Genomic DNA, 13,709 nt, shown 5'->3' on the forward strand with positions numbered 1-13,709 from the left:
CCCCAATCGCGCTTTCTGCAGACAGTCTGTGGTTGTCTAAGAAGAAGAAGAAAAACGTCCATATCGATTGTGATAACAAATTATTAGGCAGCTATGTGAACTAAGGATAGTATTGTTTCCTGGGCCGTATAAACTTGTATAAATTCGCCTACTAACTAAATGAACCCCCTCCACCCCCCCCCCCCGTCCACCGCCTGCTGCCTTGCGCGTTATGAAAGATGGCGCGCTTCCTCGTCGCCTCACTTCCCTGCACGCGCGAGATCAAGCTACCAGCCTTCTCGGCTCACGCATATTCCTCGCACCTACAGCACATATGACGCGAGGCCGTAATCTTATCGCACTAAGACTTTACACGGAAGATCGCGGCAACGGTGGAAGTTCGCCTGGAGTGTTCATATAATTGCTGTAGCAACAACAACAACAACAACAACAACAACAACAACAACAACAACAACAACAAAAATGTGAGGATTATGTCAAGTAGCTCACACATTACACAGCTTACAAAGCAACCACTTTGTAAACTTTGTCTGCACATTCGGCATTTGGAGCAAGGTGCGGACCTAAGCTGCGCTAAGGAGGTTGAAAAAAAATGTATTTTTTTTCTTTTGCTTTTTTACCTCCTTGGGCCGCGTGCAGCCTGCACCGAGCTGAACCAGCAGCCGATTTCGCAAAGGTCGTTCACCATTGGCTATGGTGACGTTGGAGAAGAATCGCGTCTTAACAACGCGATTGTCGGCCGCCTGCGGATACAGTTGAAGAGTAAGAACGTTCTTGTGGAATACGGACCCTGAAGATAAATAGACTCGCGAGAGGCTCGTTTGTTCAGCGCTCTCTCATTTTCCGCGACCAGGTCGAGGGTGCGTTTACCCAGAGCGCGAGAAGCGAGTTGATTGTTCTCTCGGCGCTGATCCTCTCGGAGCCTTCTCGCGGTCTGCGTATGCTCTTGTTTACGTAACGGCGCACGTATAGACCACCTTTCTTTTCTTTTCCCGCACCACCCCATCTCCTCCCACGCCTGCGGCTTGCTTCTCTCTCTTTTTTTTTTTCATTCATTTAGCAGTTTTTTTTAATTTCCTGTGTGTTGAACATACACACGCACAAGCACACTCACACGCACGTGCGCGTTCATCGGCGTTGTTCTTGTTGTCGAGTGAACCAGGCTGATGATGATGATGTTGTCGAGTGAAGGCGATGGTGCCGGCTGTTGCATCGGGGTTAGCGAAATTCTTGTTAGAAGCTGGAACTGTGGCTGCCTCGCTCTTTCCCCTTTTCCTCTGTTGCGTTTACCCACTGTTTACTCTCACGCTTCCCCCCCCCCCCCCTTTTTTTTTTCAGCGCACTTTCTCGCTGTATTCTGCGAGGCGCGATACTTAATTGACGTCGGAGCGTTGTTAGCGAAAATGTTAGTTGTTCTAGCCGGAAAAATAACTTTTTTTTTTCGTTGTTGCCATTATTGGGCGCTGCTCCGCTCTACACCGCCGTGTTTACCTCCGATGTTTACGATGACGCCGGTAACGGCGGAAGCGCTCCCTAGACTTCTGAAGCAGCCGCTGGCGTTCTTATTTTGAACGGTTTCTGCTTCCACGCATTTGCCCCACTAATAACGTGCAGCAACGTGTAAGTTAGATCTTCCTTTCGGCCAAGCGGGGAGACCCGATTTTGCGGGACTTTGTGCGCCCGAGATCAATTTCTGAATTGGCTCGGGCGCCGGCGAATGTCGTAATTGGGACAGTTGGAACGTGCCACGCAAATGCGCGTCGTGATTGGCCAACGCCTTCGGAGCCGTCGTCCTCGCTCGGCTGCCGTGATTGGGCAGCACCGCCTCGAGGCGTTCGCTCTTGCAACCAATCGCCGTACGACACGTGAGGCACGTGCCTGTCGCGATCGGTCGAGTCGTTCGCGAAGCCGCGCCGTTGTCGACACTGTTTCGTCTCATGCCATCTTTTAAAGACGACGATATTAACAGAGAAACGCTCTGAGGTAACGTAAGTAAGCTTTAGATGGGAGGTGAATTTCACGTTGCGCAACATTGGTTGCACTATGAACAACAACGTTAAATTCGAAACTGCGCGCAAGCTGCAAACTGCGGCTCTCGTGTCTGTTTGAAGTCTCGAAAAAATTTCTCTTGTGAGATATTCCGTTGTACCGGCAGCCTACTTCACGTCGATTGGCCGTTCCCCGTTTTTTACGAGCCACCCTAGCCTATAGGAAATGTGATTAATATTACGGGTCGATGTATACACATATACTGAATCAAGTGCATATAATGTATCGATTGTCTGATGGGTAAAAAAAAATGACTACAAGAAGTGGTCACGTCATGTAATAGTAATCTCATTGTGCTCGTAAAGAGCTTTAAATATTGCAGAATACGAGCGACGTAAGCTGCATAAGTCGGCTACAGTGTTTTTCGTCTTCTCGCCTTGTCCCCACGTCCGCTTTGTGGGGCTAAACATTCAGCGTGGTCCAGAAGCATGTAGCCCACCAAGAAGCCAAAAGTAGCAGTCAGTGGAATTTGGACTCCCATTAGCCGGAGCAGACTCTCTTATAACTTTCACCTCGCCGCACGCTATCAGCCGAGAGCCAGGCGATAACAGCGCCTTTCGTCAATAAACCATCGCTTTCCTTTAAGCCCCATAACTTTCTTTCTTTCATTCTTTAGAATTGTGAACGGGGTCGGCGTAAGTAACTCGCGTCTGCCAAGAGTGGGAAGTTCCTTCTTGTGAAAAGCTACGCCACTAGAAAAAAGAAAAAGAAAGAAAGAAAGAGAAAAGAAAGAAGTCAAAATAGAAGCGGCAACCCAGGGGGTGTTGGTTATTTTCGAGACCCGCCAAGGTGAAGCGCTTTCGGTGGTGGCACACACTCAAGCCCTCGCGGGAGCCTGCAGTTCATTCTGCCCAACTCAAAGCCCTCTTGCTGTCTTGTTTCGTGGAGGCCCGAACCCCCTTGGACATCTAATTCTCTGGCACACCCCTTCCCTTTATCATATATAGCGTCCTCGTCTTCGACAGGCGCCAGGCCGATGGGCCTTGTTTGCGGCGCGTCTTATATAATATTTGCGCATGTCGCTCTTCGGTTTGGTTTGCAGTTTTGCCAGAATCCGCTCGGCTTTGCGCGTTCTCGGGGCGCAGAGCCTCCGATGTTTGCGGCCGAGGTTTGTTTATGGCGCCTCTTATCTCTGGGAAAACGCGGGTGCCTAGGCCTTGGTGATTGGTATTTCTGTTTGCTTGCGTGGTCGGGGCTTATACGCGGCGTTCATCGCTGCCTCGTCAAGTCACGTGTGAAACATCTTGTGTCTTATGTACCTCCTAGATGTCCAACCAGTAGTAGTAGTAGTGATTTTAAGATGAAAGGAAGAGAAAAGTGCAGTGCCGTAACTGTCTCTCAAGGGAGGGCACCTCAACAGCACTGCACGGGGTAAGGGGAGTGGGGAGAAAAAGATTAGAGAGAGAATGAAAGAGAGCGGAAAAAAAACAAGAAGGTTAAAGAAGAAGCAAAGCGGGGCTTACAGCCGCGCTCTCAGCTGAGTCTCGTCACAAAAGCCAAGGAGGGCAGCAAGCGCTCTCTTGGCGATGGAGGCGGGGGCTGCGGGAAATAGGAGATCACCCTCCGTGCTGCACAGTAGTCCGACTCGGCGATATGAAGCACAGAGCGCGGTGCGCTCAACGTCGAAGGATGGGCAACGCACGAGAAGGTGTTCCAGTGTCTCATCCTCGCCGCATTCCGTACACGCGGGGCTGCCTGTTCCGTGCAGTCTGTGCAATCGGGCGGCCGTGCTGTAGCAGCCGACGCGCAGCCGCAGGAGAAAGGAGCGATCCCAGCGGGAGAGGCCGGCGCGGGGGAGGAGGCGAGGGGGCGTCCCCGCAGCAACACGTGAGTCAGGATGATGCGCGCGGAGGGTGCGCAGTATGGCCGTCTTGGCCACGTCGAAGCGAGTGACGGAGATGGCGAGGGGGAAGCGAGCCGCGAGAGCTTGCTTCGCAAGGGCGTCGGCTGCTTCGTTTCCGGGCAGGCCAATGTGCGCGGGGACCCACTGCAAAACCAAGTCGCAGCCCTGATTTACGACGTGGCGCAGTTTCGATCCCACGCGCTGCACAAGTGGGACGCCGGCATAGTCTTTCCGCAGCATGCACAGAGCCGCGCGCGAGTCACTCAGGATCGCAGCAGACGAGACACCGCACTGGTGAAGAAGGTCAGCCGCAAGGTCGATGGCCGCGAGTTCGGCGACTGTCGATGAGGCAGGGAAACGGAGACGGCACTGCCGGGACGCAGAAATGTCCGGTGCCGTGCACGCAGCAGCAGCGGAGCCGTCGCTGGAGACAGAGCCGTCAGTGTAGATTAGGAGGCGGTCGCGTAGGTGTTCGTGAAGCAGTGCAGCCGTCTCCTGCTGCATGGCACATAGTGCTGTTCGGCGCTTGCTCGTGACGCCCGGGACGCTGATGTTAACGTCAAGCAGCGGGGAAGCGTGCGGCGATGGCGGCAAGGGAAGGAGTTGCGGCAGAGACGCGATGCGGGCGCTGAAGTCGGTGGCATGCTGACCCATGCCCGAGCCCTCGAGGGTGTGGAGGTGGCCTAGATGTACAACCACGCAAAGCTTTATTTGGGCTGGCAAGTTATAGCTAGTGTTTCGTAAATTTGTTGTAGTTCGTGTAAACTTTTATGAAGCCTCTTGTTAGCCATGTGTTTATAATCGCTAAAGAAAAGATTGATCGGGAAAATATGCGACGGTGTTCACCTGTATCGGTAGTCGTGTTAGCCAGACAACTACGGCACTCTTTAGAGCGCAGGAACGCCAACGTCCGTTCCTGCGGCGAGCGTTGGCATTGTCCCGGTAACCGAGCGAACAAGCACAGCGAAGGATGAAAGCGAACGCGGAGCGCAGCGGGAGAGGAAAGACGAGGATAGCGAAGAGAGCGAGAGGAGGATAGCGGAGGAGGAGGGTATGGTGAAAGCGTGAGGAGAAAAGGGCAGTGTCGCGTAGGACGGGCTGTGCGGCGACGATGGCTATGGGATAGCGCCAGCGTAGCGCGCGCCGTCTGTGTGGAAAAAAAAGCGCTGCATGAGCAGAGGTCTATCTGCGGCGGATGCGGTGAATCGCGCCCACGGGTCATCCACGCGCTGCCTCTCACGATCGCGCGATTAGCGAGGCAGTCGCGTGACACTTCGCTCAGATTGCAGCTTGCCGCACGAGACAGATTGTCCGCGCCAGCCAATGAAAACACGTGTGAAGTAGCGCTCAAATTTCGCATTACGGAGTATCGTAAACGTAAGTAAATTTTGTTTTATGTCGATCGCGACACGGTAGGGCAAAAAAGAACTGTGGAACAGGGTTGCGTACGCACTGACTGGCGACTCCTGGCACTGACAGGTGGTTCGTCGCCAGCGCACTGACACGCCGGGCTGAAATGCGAACTAAAGAAATTGAATGAGAAGGCCCCTATTTTCTTTTCCACATTCGCCGCTGTATACAACACTGGAGTGATTCACACATAGAGGCGTAGCTTTCAAGATCAATTAAATTGTGGGTTTTAAGCTCACGAATCTGCGCAGTTGTTCACGAGGGGCGCCGTCGTGGGACAGTCTGGAGTAATTTCCCCATCTGTGGTTCTTGACCGTGCAACGAATGCACGGCACAGTAACGTTTTTTGCATTCCGCCCCAACTGGAATGCGGCTGCCGCGGCGGGCATCGAACCCGCGCCCTCGTTCTCAGAAACGCAATGCTGTAGTCACTAAACTATTGCGGAAGGTAGGCTTAATTTCGGGGCCAAAGTACACTTAATGCCCGGCTTCGCCCCACTTTGATAATCAGACACGAGCGGTGCCTCTTCTTTATTTTCTCCCGTTCTCATTTATTCCGGCGTAGTAGCGCACACACTCGCACATACATACATACATACATACATACATACATACATACATACATACATACATACATACATACATACATACATACATACATACATACATACACAGAACGGTGAAAATGGCGGGAAGGTGAGAAGAGCATCCTAAATATTATCCCATTCGGGAACAACCGGCGCACGGTTGAGCTCACTCCCGTTCAATAAAACATCAGGATACCCTGAGCAGCAATCCCCAATCGCGACGTCAGGCATTGGGGCGCGCCTGATGTCGCGTCTGCATTCCCGACTCGCTAAGACGGGGTGGCCGCCCTTGGCTTTGGCGCCGCTACAGCGAATTAGCACTAACGCGACGGTGTGCTAGAATCCTACTAGACTATACTAACGCAGCCTTTCTTTTTTTTTTTTTTTGCTTTTGTACGCCCGCACCGTGGCACTTTTATCGTTATATTCGTTTCCATGTCATCTCACGCTTCGTGTTCCTTGCTTTTGCGCGAAGCCAAGCGGCCAAGCCAAGAGAAGCCGGTTCTCTTTTGTCTCTGGATTCGCGTAGGGCTTTTCTCAGCTCAGCCTCTCGGCAGCCAGCAATCGTACCCAGCACACTCGCGGGTTCGACTTAGCTCGTTATACTCCGCCTCACGATATCCGTGCAGTGCAGCGAAGAGTACGGCTCGTGTGAGCCATTCAAGCAGCTGGGTCTGGCTTCAACGCATCCGGAGGATGGAGGCACGGCCATTTATGCGCCACTCTAACTCTGCCCTGATGCTTTCGTTTGTATCGTCGTCGCGCGGACGTCGACCGAAAGCGCACAATGGAGGATGCCTTCAGGTTCTCTTTTGTGCTTCGCTAACGCGACTCGCAGCTTTTTACCGTATACTGCACGGTAGTTGGGAGGGGCGGGAGCATAAGTGCTCGGGCTGCGCTGATTCGCTAATAGACGCGACGGGATTTCGCTGTCCTCGTCCTGCTGATGGGAAAAGCGCTTTCGTTCGCCCTCTCTTCCCACGACTTTCTCTCTCTGTCTCTCTCTCTCTCTCTCTCTAGAGAGAGAGCTTTTGCTCGCGCCTCGCGCCGGCGTTTGTAGGGCGCTTGTCGCTGATGTGCCCCTGATCAAAGCATTGAGCGGCTCGGCATCAAGGGGCATGGGCGGCTCTGGCGCTGGAGGAAGCTTTCGCTCGTTGCTGCCGCTGGCCGTGCCCGTTCTGGGCCGTGAAGTGCTGGCGATTTTCAGCCGATGTGCGGGGCGAGTGGCGTTTGAAGTGGCGCGTTCGATGCTTGGTGCGCAGTTGGCGCCCGGCAAGTGTGCTTGAGGAGGAACGAAAAGTATAAGGATGAATACGAAAGAGGGGAAATCCCTTCTAAGTGTGCGAAAGTGACGAAGAACGCGCGCGCGTGCGCGGCTTTGTTATATATTGCTGCATTCGTAAGTACGTGCCGCATTCATTACCGGCCGATTTCGTCTCGCTCCTTACAACAGCAAAAGCAAACTGCTACTACAGATATACTGCTCGTGCCACCACGAGTATCCCGCATTTCGTGTATGCAGGTTTTCATTTTAAACGTTAAACGTTAAAGTGAACCAGTCAACTTATCAATCAGCAGTCAATCGGTGAATGGGTCAGTCAGTATTCCAGTGATATAATCAGTCAAAGTAATTAAATCATTCGATCGTCTGCCGATCCATCCATCCATCCATCCATCCACCCACCCATCCATCCATCCATCCGCCCACCCACCCAACCACGTGGTTCACGCACCAAGAATAGAAGTGAACCCGACCCACGTCTTGGCGTGGGCTTCGGGCGGCGCAAGAAACAGACGCCAATAGACGCGTCGAAGCCGCGGCGAAGATACGTCGGAAATACGCGCCATGTAGTCTTCTCCCCCGTCAGAGCGAGTAACGAGCGTAGATAAGTAAACGGTCGCGCGCCCCTCGGACGGGAGGCATCTCGTGACGGGCAAACGGAGCGCGTGCCTTTGCATCGCCCGACAGTAAAGGTACGTCCTCACTTGCGGCAATAAGCGCGCGCAAGGCGGCGCGCTTAAGAAACGCGCGCCGCTAAAGGCGCTTTTGCGGCGAGAATTCTCTAATATAGCAGCTTGGGCTTGTCGGTTCTCCATCCCGGTGTTAACAGCGCAAAACGTAGACGGGACGCGAGACGAGACGACAACACCACAAGCGCTGCCGAAGTAAGCGCGTAGCCTTGCGCGCGCTTATTTCCGCAAGTGACGACGTACCTTAACAGTCGACGGGAAGCCGCGCACGCGTGATATGCACGGGGAGACAATCAAAGCCGGCTCGAGTCGATGGCGTCAGCACCGCTTCCGCGTGCCTCGAGGGAGCCGCGCTTGCGGCACCGTTCGTTCCAGCGCGTCGTTGAGACGGGCTGGACCTGTCCAGGTGACTAAGCCGGCTTTCTTTTTTCCCCTCATGACAGGCGGGAGACGAGAGTCAAAGCGGCGCAGAAGTAAGAACAAACTCAGCGAAGAGAAATAGTGGCTATTTCTGCGCATGGGCACGTGCTTTAGCGCCGAGAGCAAAGGATGAGAATAAAGCCGCGTGAGGGCGCCGCCGATGGGAGAATTTCGGAACACCGCATGGGGCGCTGTTTTGCTCTCACTGGCAGCATCGTTCGCTTTGCGGTCAGGTGTCTATACGTATAGCGGGTCTGCTGAGCGCATTTATTCGATGCGCGCGCGGGCGGTATTGTTGCTCCTGTTCTCGCCTTACATTACTACAGCGAAGCTGGTAAGGGCTAGTTCCCCCAGGATCGTGTTCGTGTGTAGACACGAAACTCCATGCGTGGGCCGATCCCGAAGATAGTGCGATGCCGGGCCGGGCCGACCCGCGGCGGAGGTACATTTCGCCGTTAAGGGGCCCACATACACAGCTTAATTCGCTGGTCATCCTTTTTTCGCAGAGTGGAAGGGCACTGAGTTTCTCTTCTTTCTTTCGTTTAACGCGAATACCACCCTTGGTATCCGCGTACGTCGAATCCCCGCATAATAGCACCCGCGTGTTCTTAGAACACCGTCCGTGGAGTTCAAGCGGAGCGCTAAAACTTGCTATCGCTGTCGGTGCTTCGCTTTTTTTTTCTAAAATCGCGAATAATTTGTCAACTTTCTCAGCTGTCCTTTGTTCTAAATATTGCTCTCGCTAAGGGTTTCATGTAAAAAAAAATCGTCGATGGAACTTCGGCATTACTGGCTAGGTGAGCAGCAAGTGCGGTCCTTGAGCCAGTATGGAAATGATGGGTGCTATTAGATTACTTAGTAATCGGCAGTAAGGGATGAGGGATCAGCATTAACTGGTGGGTGGCAGTAAAACGTAGAATGGGCAGTAGCGCATGCTCTTCGTTATTCTTGCTTCGGACGGCTCAGGGACTTCGCGCGCGGATCACTTTCAATAAATGGTGCAATTCGGAATTACTATACCTGCGCGCAAATACATAACGTTGCCTTGCTGTCTTTAGGAAAACTGGTTTCTTGGAAACCTAAAAACAAGGTTATAAGGCGACATTAATAGTGCCGCCATAAACGACTGAAGCCGCAGTTTAGCGCGCGAAGATTAGACGTATTTATGTATACTCACGAGCAAAAGTCCGATGACCAAGGACGCTATGAAATTTGCTTTCGTCGCAGCCCGTCGGTGTGCAGGACGAAATCAAGTGGTACAGCCTACGGGCGTCTGTTCAATCCCTTTATTTGACATCAATGATACGATGTCAGTCGCACGGACAAAAAGCCACAAATTATGTGTTGGGCCAATGAGCTCCGTCATTAATTTAGTTTCGCACAACCTTGCTAAAAATCATATATATATATATATATATATATATATATATATATATATATATATATATATATATATATATATATATATATATATATATATATATTGCGCATGCTCCATACCTCCGGCTGTACATACGCCATGGCTGCTGGGGCGCATCGCCGCGCCTTAGTTCCCTCGAGCAATTTTTTTGTAAGAAATGCTATGACTGCAGTGTAGCGACTCGCTTCCTGGCCTCTACTCTTCGCCCTGCTCCTTGGAAAGAGCGAAACAAAAAATATGAAATACGGCCTGTGCGCTCGCTCGCCTTCGTCACCATCATTAGCGAGCCAACAGAAGTCGGATCCATGGTCGCGTCGCAGTCGCCGCGACGGCTCGCCGACCCAGATTTTGCGAAATGAGAGCTATGCTAATGGGCTCCGTCCTACGCACACCCAGCCCCCTGCCTCCCCCCCCCCCCCTCTTTCTTCTTCTCCTTTTTCTTCTATTTATTGCTTTTTTTTCTAGCCGCCACATCGGCTGTTTTTTAAGCGCCGCATTGGCTGCATTGACGGTTGCTCCCTGCTGGTGGCCGCCTGCTCCTGTCTCGAATAGAGTCCCGGCGCAGTGGACCCCACATGAGGGTAGACGTATAGTGTGGAGCGAGCATTTTGATACCCCTTGTTTCTGGCTTATTTTTCGGCTGTGTTTCCTTAAAGGGGCCGCAGTCACGCTAGCTTTAGTCATCTATGCGACGACTGTTAATAACGAGTGCTCTGAAGGAATAAAAACAAGGGAAAGAAGATTAGGGGGTGGGGGCGGCGAGTTGCCTGTCAAAGCCAGGCATCCCTGCAGACTGGCTCATTCGGCGATCCACTGATTGCACGCTCTTGTCAACAGCGTGCAGCCACTGGCCGAGTACTGAGCGGAACTCTTACTAACTAACCAATTACCTAACTAAACTGCGGAATAATCAAATAACAGTCAGGCTGACTGACTAACTGAAGGACAAACTAATGGCTGATTGACGAACTGATGAACTAAGCAAGTAACGAAGTAACTGATCATCTGGCTCACTGAGTGACCTGGGGATTAAGCAGCCAACTAATAAGTAGCCAACCGACTATTGAAGGATGTTAACTACCTAACTAAACTGCCAACCAAATAACCTACTACATGCCTGACTAGTTGATCAACCAAGTAATAACTGACCAACCAACTGACGAACGAACCAATCAAACAACTTGCTGACTGACTGAATTACCGAACTAGTAACTATGCAAGCAACTGATAAGTAGCCGACGAACTAACAAACACAAATAAACCAGCTAACAACCTAACGAACTAATGACCTGTGCTACTAAGCAACTAACTGACCAGCCAGATGCCGAACTATCCACTACCAAACTAACGAAATAACTGCCTGCGATATCTGCCTGGCTTACCAATTCACCGGCAAGGCAATTGAACGAGCAAACTAACTAATTTACTTTTCCTCTAACTCAAGTGCTCGCTGAACTTTAAATGAGCGAACGAATGAACGACTCGCTATAGCGAACTCCCGTGTCACCGAATTTTAATCTCTGTTCTTTCGCTCTCCATCCGCTCCTGCACCCTTGCCAACTCATTACTTTTTCTTCGTTTTCACCGTGCTTATCACCCGTCCCCGTTCTCTCGGGCCCACCGAGGAATTAATAACAGTGCGCCGATGTCTCGGCAGCTGTCGTCGCCGCCCGCAAACGATCGTTGCATCAGAAGTCGATAAGCCGCAACGCTACATGCTCACGTCCATAGCGTTCGTCTACGCTCTGTGTAAAGAGCCGGAGCGAGCCTTTGCCATTGTGGCCCATAACAACAGGCTATCGCGGAGACACCCGTCCGAAGACTGAGAATATTGAGATACTGGTACAAAGTAAACGAGTAAGCCAGGTTAAGGCAACGTGCGGGCACTCGGCGAAGGTCATCAGGAGGGCGTGTCGCCTCTTACCGCGTGCAGTATTAACTGGATGCGTGGGAACCGCCTGCGATGGCTACGTCTAGACGACGGCACTGTCGCAGGTTCGCGTGGCCGTTACTCATTCCACTAGTGGAGGCAGAAAAAAAAGATAATGTTCCGGGCTGACGCACAGCGGAGGGAAGTGTGGGTGTCTCGAGAAACGTGCACTTGTGCGGGTAAGAAACGGGATCATGCGAGAAAAAGAAAAAGTAGACAAATCAGCCTAGAGCGTTGTTCAGCCGTTCTCATCCTGCCTGGAAGTGATTTAAAGACAGAGCGCAGGAAAACGACTGAAAAGCTCGAGTAGCTTTGTCCCGCAGCAAAGGAAACAACTTAAGTCATTGAAAATATAGAAGCAGCCAAACGTCTACCCTAAGGGAAAGGTTAAAGATATGTGCAGAAAAGCTACACAAACGAAGTGACAAGGTCATCCGCTCAAATGTATAGGTCACGTGCATGGGGGGCTCTAGCGTCGGGAGCCGCAAGAAAGGGCATCACAAGTGACATCGCGGCGAGAGTGAAGGACCAAGAGGGCTCTGTCCTGGCGGTGGCCTGTTAGCTCAATTATACAGGACAACAACAACCGCAACAACAGCTGGCTGAAACTTCGAGGCCGCGGCTTCCCCGCATTTGGAATGGTCAGTAAATTAAATCGCATCAAAGTTAATTGCTCTAGATAAATTACTCGTTAATTGGCAGAAATATCACGATCGCACTTCGTCAAGCTCGGACTGTCATTTCATATATATATTTTTTTACTTGGGAACTGCTGGGAAGGCACTGGGGAAAAGGGGTGGGGTGCAGTTTAATGTTTCCCTGTTCCACAGGAAGACGTAATAATAGAGGTTGGCCGTTGTACATGGTCATAGTGTTCGTCCCTGACTCTTGAGATCCAACCCTAGAACTCGCATCTCACAGACTGGCACCCCGACGCCGGTGCATTCGATGTGGGCAAGTGTCTTCTTTTTTTTTCTGCGTTGCAATATTTCGTGTCTCCTGCGGGATGGATTCTTTTCTGGTGCATGGGCTTGTTCCGAATCTCAGGGGCTTTGCAATCGCATTATAAGGCCGGGACTATTAAGGGCCCCCCAAAAAATTTACTAGAGATAGTACTTGCGCTGCTGTAATTCAAGTACCACAGGAACAACGATGGCTAATGCATGGTATTTTTTTATTTTATTTATTGAATACTGCGGACACGTGGTCCAAGCAGGGAGGGCGACATATGGTACATACAAAGAAAATCAGATTGACAAAACAAACAGAACAATGAAAAACAAGATTAGGAAGTAGATTCAATTTATACAATTCCATTCGGTTACAGTTCGAGGAAAAAAAGAAAACTTTTATGTGTTTGTTCTTGCAAAGTAAGGGGTTAATGCATCATGTCTGCGCTGGCGTGTAGTTCTGGTCGATAACTGCGATAAATGTTCAGATGGGTCAAGGGATAAATTGTTAGTGTGAAGTAGTTGAAGGAATTCAAGTCTCTGTTTTTTTCTTCTAAGTTCGAGTGGTTCAAGGTTGTTAATTTTCATAAGTTCGGTGAGGGAATCACGTCTGGAAAATTTGTTAAATATAAATCTGACCGCTTTTCTCTGAATTCTCTCAAGGCTATTGATATTAGTTTTTGTGTATGGATCCCAAACTATGCAAGCATATTCGAGCTTAGGTCTAATTAGGGAGATGTAGCATAGCATTTTAACGTTAGGTGGGGCTTTCTTAAGTTTGTGTCTCAGCAGGCATAGTTTTCTGAAGGCTGAAGCGCAAGTGTTAGTTATGTGATCATTCCATGATAGTGAATTGTTAAGGGTCACTCCTAGGTATTTATCGCTAGTGACTTCACGAAGAGGTGATGGACCTAACTTATATGTATAAAGCAGGGGTTATTTCTTATGTGTCATTCGCAGTAGTACGCTTTTATCTGTGTTTAGTGTCATTCCCCAGCACCTGCACCATGCAAGAATGTTATTTAAACTACAACATAAACTAGTTTGATCATGGAGAGAAACTATATCTTTAAAGAGTACACAGTCATCGGCAAATAATCGAATCTGTACACCTTCAACCGTGTTAACA

The 13,709-nt window shown here is 50.7% G+C and overlaps 1 protein-coding gene across 2 annotated transcripts in view; it reads left to right on the forward strand.

Moving 5' to 3' along the window:
* Window positions 1-13,709, forward strand: part of LOC126527708 (uncharacterized) — a 418,438-nt gene that overhangs the window by 260,616 nt on the left and 144,113 nt on the right. The gene's annotated exons all lie outside the window — the stretch shown is intronic.

Source organism: Dermacentor andersoni, chromosome 9 (assembly GCF_023375885.2).
Source record: "Dermacentor andersoni chromosome 9, qqDerAnde1_hic_scaffold, whole genome shotgun sequence".
NCBI classification, from domain to species: Eukaryota; Metazoa; Arthropoda; class Arachnida; order Ixodida; family Ixodidae; genus Dermacentor; species Dermacentor andersoni.